The sequence below is a fragment of the Aplysia californica genome, unplaced genomic scaffold (assembly GCF_000002075.1).
Source record: "Aplysia californica isolate F4 #8 unplaced genomic scaffold, AplCal3.0 scaffold00505, whole genome shotgun sequence".
In the NCBI taxonomy this organism is placed as follows: domain Eukaryota; kingdom Metazoa; phylum Mollusca; class Gastropoda; order Aplysiida; family Aplysiidae; genus Aplysia; species Aplysia californica.
The window spans coordinates 278,348-284,672 of NW_004797775.1; the positions used below are offsets into that span (position 1 = coordinate 278,348).

Here is a 6,325-nt window from a genome sequence, read left to right on the forward strand (position 1 = left end):
AGAGAGAGAGAGAGAGAGAGAGAGAGAGAGAGAGGAAAATACTTAAGGTGGATAGAGATTAGTAGAAATGTATTAATAACAAGAAAAAATATATATCGAGTAATACTGTGCAATCACAATGTAGTATTATGACGGAAAGGCAATCATTGCCTGACCGACCAGTATCTGTATGACGTTCTCCTACTCTCTCTCTCGCTGTCTCTCTCTCTCTGTCTGTCTCTCTCTCTCTCTCTCTCTCTCTGTCTCTGTCTCTGTCTGTCTGTCTGTCTGTCTGTCTGTCTGTCTGTCTGTCTGTCTGTCTGTCTATCTATCTGTCTGTCTGTCTCTTTGTCTCTCTCTCTCACTATCCCTCCCAGTCTCTGTCGCTGTCTCACTCTCCGTCCCTCTCTTCGTCTCTCACATCCTTTTCCTATCTAGTTTGTCCTCTTTTCTTCCTCTCCTATAACGCCTTAATGAAAGAATCTATCTAATTACAACTTAATGTAATTAATTACTGTAGACAGCAATGGGTCTAAAAAAAGTTCCATATATATTGTGGTGATTGCTTTGTTATCTTTGCACCAGTTCAAACGAAATATCAAACAAATACAAATAAACGAAGTGGCAGTTAAATTGTCAATATATTTTTAAAAAATGAACGGACAAGTTCAATAAATATCAAGATAAAAAGAATTCAATCAAATTTGAGTGACACACAAACCACTTCTACCATATTGTGTATTTGTGCATTAACGAACAAATTTATCTGAAACTTGCATGGCCAAATAATCTCCGGGAAAGTGGAGGCTATTTAATTGTATGCTCCAGGGGTTGGATATTTATCTACACACACAAGCTTGAAATTTCTTGGATCAATGTCTTGGACTTTTTGTTCAACATCAAGTTTCAACTATTCGATTAACAGAGGATTGTTCCTGTAGACTCTGTCTTTCAATAAACTCCAAAGGTAAACATTCAACTTTTGATCGATCCTTCAATAGACACTCTGCCTGGCAATGCCAGTTTTAAATTGCTCTTTAAATCACAAATAATATTATACTTATGGTTAATTTTTTAAACAAATTGATTTGTTCGAGGCTTTGTTCAAATCGATGTAAAGACGACCTAGTTATTTTCCATTAGATATGTTCTCCTTATTTCGACACATGGTACCTGACTTCTTCTCTGAGGACTGAGGCTGTTCAAAAACTCCTAGCACCCCCCCCCCCAATCCTTTTCCTCCATTAAAAAGAACAAACAAACAACATACAATAAACAAAGACAAACAAACAAAATCAAAACAGGAGGAGAGCATGTACCTCTACCTCAGGCGTACCGCACATCAGACATCCGTGCCTTAAACACCAGCCCTGATCGAAGCCATGTATCTTGACGTAAAGCCTTGAATCTTTGTGTAGGCGTTTTACACCCCCATAGACACAATTTAAGTAATTCTGGAGGAAGGCTTTCAAATCTGTCTGTCTGGGCCAACCCGGATAGAGAGGGATACAGCATCCTAGAAAAACACTTAACCGAATGTTGGGAAGAGGGATAGTTAACAGCATATTGATCGTGTTGGAAAAAGGCTACGACCGTGGCCTCAACATTTCTCCACCACCGGTTTCAAATTTGGCGGCGGGGGAGGTGGGGGTGGGGGGGGGGAGTTGTCATCCTGAAGGGACAGAACCTTGAAGCCTCTTGGGATCATACCTCAACAGTTTTAATCATCCAGATGAGTGTTGAACAAATCCTCTGTTGCAATGAAAACAGTACTGCAATTAATCCGAGGCATAGGGGGACGCAAGAAAGACAAAGGCGCTTTTAAAGGATGTTTACATTGAGACCCAAGGATAAGCGGAGAACGGATTGGTAACCTTCCCCGTGTATGTGGTGATAATTAAGGCCAAATGAAAGAGATCACAGCTCAGCGACTTAGGCAAATACCCCTGCTCTTGATACATCCATCACTAATAGTAACAGCTGCAGCAGAAGCACCTTTTGCTAGATGTTTGTTCCGCTACAATGTACTTTTAGAGATTGGGATAAAAGAGAAAGAGAAAGAGAGAAAGAGGGGGGGGCAGAAAGGAGAACGAGAGCGAGAGAGAGAGAGAGAGAGAGAGAGAGAGAGAGAGAGGGAGAGAGAGAGAGAGAGAGAGAGTGTGTGAGAGAGAGGGATAGAGAGAGAAAGAGAGAAAAAGAGAAAGAGAAAGAAAGAAAGAAAGAGAGAGAGAGAGAGAGAGAGAGAGAGAGAGAGAGAGAGAGAGAGAGAGAGAGAGAGAGAGAGAGGGCACAAAGAAAGAGAGAAGAAGGAGGAGGCAGTAGAGAAAAAGAGATATATAAGAGATAAGAAAAGTTAGAGAAAGGAAAAGCGAGAGATGAAGAAGGAGTTAGCTAGTTGATATTCTATAGTCTATAATAATGTCTGGGCATATTATTCACAATGTTTGATTCCTACTAGGAAGTGAGATCAATACACTTTGTCATAGTCATTGTCATTAACGATCTGGAGCCTATATGGGTCCCTGGGGCTCTTTTGTTAACAAGACAAGACCATGCCATTTCCTTCAGTCCTCAACTTCCCGCTGGGGACAGGTGAAGGACGTTGGCGTCAGTCTATATCTTAGTACCATTCTCCTGTTTCTGACACACACGTTCTTTTGATCTTCCTTTTAAATCATATCTCACCCAACTACTCAGTCAGGGTTGGCTGTCACAGGAAGGGCGGGAGAAGCCCCCCCCCCCTCCTTCTACATGATTAAAATTGTGTAGATTTGAGCAAAGAAAAACTTTTTTACAATCACTCAATTGGCTTGAAAGGACTTAACTCCGTAAAAAAGGACTCTTCTCTGGAGGTCGAGGAGAGTTAGTAGGAAGAAATGTGTCGACATATCATTATCTCGGTTGACATAAATAGTTTGTTGTTAGTAATTCTTCTCACAGACAACTCACTTGTGTCTTCAGCTGACGTCTGTCTAACTGACTGTGTTCTGGCGACAGAACGGTGGCAATAAGAGAACGGCGTTTTTTTCTGCCACCCTCTCTTTTTTGGCTAATTGCACAACAGTTCTATTTGGAGAACTGAAGGAGAAAAAAGGATGTTGACATTTTTGGATACTGTGGATACTTTTATCATCATGTCCTTCCTCACGGCGCAAAGAGTGGCGAATACTAAGCAACGATAATACCTCATATCATTTTGGGGGAAAAGTTCTTTACAACTGGAAAATTAATTGTATTTAAATCCAAACAGCATCAAGGTTTAGATAATATAGGAGATAGCCTGCTTCGGCATTAGCAATCAGAGGTGAGAGAGAAACAATATCCAAGTGGAAAGACATAGAAGAGACTTTTATCCTCCTGAATCCAACTATAGTCTTTCGTTTGCTTTGGGAAATAATATAGTACTATGATTTCATTAGGAAAGGACGATTAGAAAACTGTGCTGAGCCTCTAAGATTCAAATGCTACCTTTTTTTGTGAACAATTGAATACTAGTCTTCCAAGTGTGAGTATTGTGCAATCCAAACACAATGTTCACAATCGGTAATAATGATAATATGATACCTTCAAATGTAGTGCAAAAGTCTCGTGCACTACACGTGCACGTTAATCTCTGTGAATTCTGAATAACGTCGTATCTCAGAAACAATCTGAAAAGCGTTTTTGTGCTCATCTTTCGACTGTGTAAGGACGATATGATAAATTATGAACCGCTGAAACCATGAAAATTTTTGATATAATTTATTTGAGTTCAGTGTTGCCGGCAAAAGAGCAAGGGACTAAAGCTCTAGTGTCTATTCTGTTGAGCTTCTACACGTCCCCAGCTTCGGATGAGATTCCATTCGACTTTGGGACATTCAAGAAAAAAAAATGTTTGAGTTCTCAGTGGGTGGTGTCTTTCGGTGACGACGCACGGTAAGATCAAATGCTCGAACGGGTGGATTTGGAATGCATGACATAAAAGAGGCAAAGAGGTCGGGCATTTAGGGCAAGTGCAAAATTGAGTGTGTTCAGATCTGTTTGCATACTTCAAAGCTCTGTCCACTGCCTGTCAGTTTATCTCTTCCTGCACGCGCTCTTCGTGTTATATTTTTATACTTTACTTTTTGTGAGAAATAAATAACTTTCTTTGTCTCATCGATCTCATCCTCGTTAGAAAGACAAACGTTGAACACCAACGATAACGTTCTAACATGTCTCTCAACTCTTGGACTTTCAGCACAAACAAAAAAGAATGAAAGTCTCGCGCGAGTCTGATTGGTTAAGTCTGAAGTCAAATACCTTGAATGTGAAGACGAAAATAGAATCGCCATGTGGCAGCCGATGAGTTGGTTTATTCTGCTGTGGGCTGAAAATCTAGTCTAAACTGTTTGCGCTCACCACGTAAACTGACTTCAGCTCTGACAAAAAAAAGAGAAAAAAGTAAAATCGCTTAAGTATGTGGTTGGCGGAAGTTTTGAAGACTTTACCGTCAAACAAGGACAGAAAAGAAGGGAGAACGGGGAGTTAACTTGACGAAAGAGCACAAAAGTAAAGGAACGACAAAGAAAAAACAAAACCTGAAGGGAAAAACGAGGAAGGAAAGGAAAAATGGAGACAAAGAATCGGGAAACTATAAAATAAAGTGGTAGGAGTTGAGAGGAAAAAAGGACCCTCCCCCCCCCCCCCCCCCCAAAAGAAAACAACCTCAGAAAGAAACAACAAAACTACTTCCATGTATAGTGTGCAACTTTCCCGTAAACTCCCCGGTTGCATTTACGAAAACGTATGCGTGATGTTAAAATACATAGAAAGCCGTATATTTCTATTTTAGAAATCTCATCTAGAATTTCTCTATGCTGGACAGACCTTTCACCATCCGGACGTGCACAAAAAATTTCAATTTTATGTTTGACTCCTGTTATATTACACAACGGACATACTTTACTCACAATAAACTGAGAATAACCCTCAATAACAATGATATTATTACAAAAGCTTACTTTTCTGAAAGTAAAACCTTTACTGCTCTGTCAGATCTAAAAAGTTTGTCTGGCTCACAGATGCCCCCGCAGTACAGAAACTGTGAAGTATTTTATGACCACCCCCCCCCCCCCCCCCCCAAAATAAAAAAAAATCTATAAAAAAACAAAAACAACCACACACACTCACGCAAAGAAGAAGAGTTACAAGACGAACCGAAAAAAGACATGACATGAATAAAAAAACAAAAAAAACAAACAAAAATCAGTAACATCCCCCAAACCCAAATCCAAACCTTAACCCCAATGTTGGAAACTAAGACGATGGTAAGAAGATCAAAAGATTAGGAGAAAAAAATGATGGACATAGCAAATCTGCCTGTTCTTCCTTGTCACCAAGTGGGGTCTCGAGATTTTCTCAATTTATTCTGCTTTCTTTTCCCTTTGAGATGAAATCCTCCAGTCTGGGAAAGAGTAGCATAATAGTGGGCAGCGTCTCCAATCTGCTCGAGTTTTGAGTGTATTGCTAAATCCACAGGGTCGGATTTTGTGAACACACTTCCAGGATTGAGCTGTCTCCTCGTCGTCAGTGGTTCAGTATTCATCGTCCACACTTTTCTAAGAGTTCTTCGAGCGGACATTGTGGTCACGAACTTAAGTGAGAGGATATTCTGTACCCACCCCCCCACCCCACTTTCACCATACAAGGTTCCTCTACATTCCTCCCCACTCCCCCTCCCCAGCTCTTCTCTCTCTCGTTTCCCCCTCCCGAATCCCCCTAGGTCGCCCCTTGTTCTCCCCTCCTCCTTTCTGCTCCCTTCGCCTTACATTTTTGTTCCTCCCATCTCGTCACCACCTACCCCCACCCCCCAGTCACCCTTCCTTCCCAAGGTTTGACCACTTCCCTCTGAATTAGGAATTAGAACAAAAAGGGCGGCAGTAAGTGCAAACAGAGTACCCGAGAACTGTCGAGACAACATTTGCAAATGAGGAGCATAATAATACTATGTGCTTTGTAGATGATGTTGAACATACTTCTTATATAACGTTCGATTGGCAGCCTTATTCAAAGGAGGACACCTATCAAACAAAGCAAGCAACGGGTATCTTTAAAACGAACTAGCATATTAATTTTCTTTTCCTTCTAAAATATTTAGTAGTCCCACTTTTCTGATGTTTCTTTTAGAGGTGTTGAGCTCAAGAGTTGTTACAGTTTGAGGAGGAAACGTTCTCGATGTCCTTGAGTCCACTTATCGTAACAGAGTTTTGTTGGCATACACTTGTGGGAAGGAATGCAGTGCTCAGATTCCCCCACACCCAACAACTCTTCCATCTACCCAAATACACATACACACCCACACCCACACACACACACACACACACAC

General features: G+C 41.0%; 1 long non-coding RNA gene across 2 annotated transcripts in view; it reads right to left on the bottom strand.

The window, feature by feature from the left end:
* Window positions 1-6,325, bottom strand: part of LOC118478335 — a 56,515-nt gene that overhangs the window by 24,225 nt on the left and 25,965 nt on the right. Inside the window, exon 2 of one of the 2 annotated variants that reach the window (XR_004858964.1) lies at window positions 4,261-4,379. The exons of the other annotated variant lie outside the window; for it this stretch is intronic. This is a non-coding gene — a long non-coding RNA (uncharacterized LOC118478335). The remainder of the gene's footprint in view (window positions 1-4,260; window positions 4,380-6,325) is intronic. 2 annotated transcript variants of the gene reach the window in all.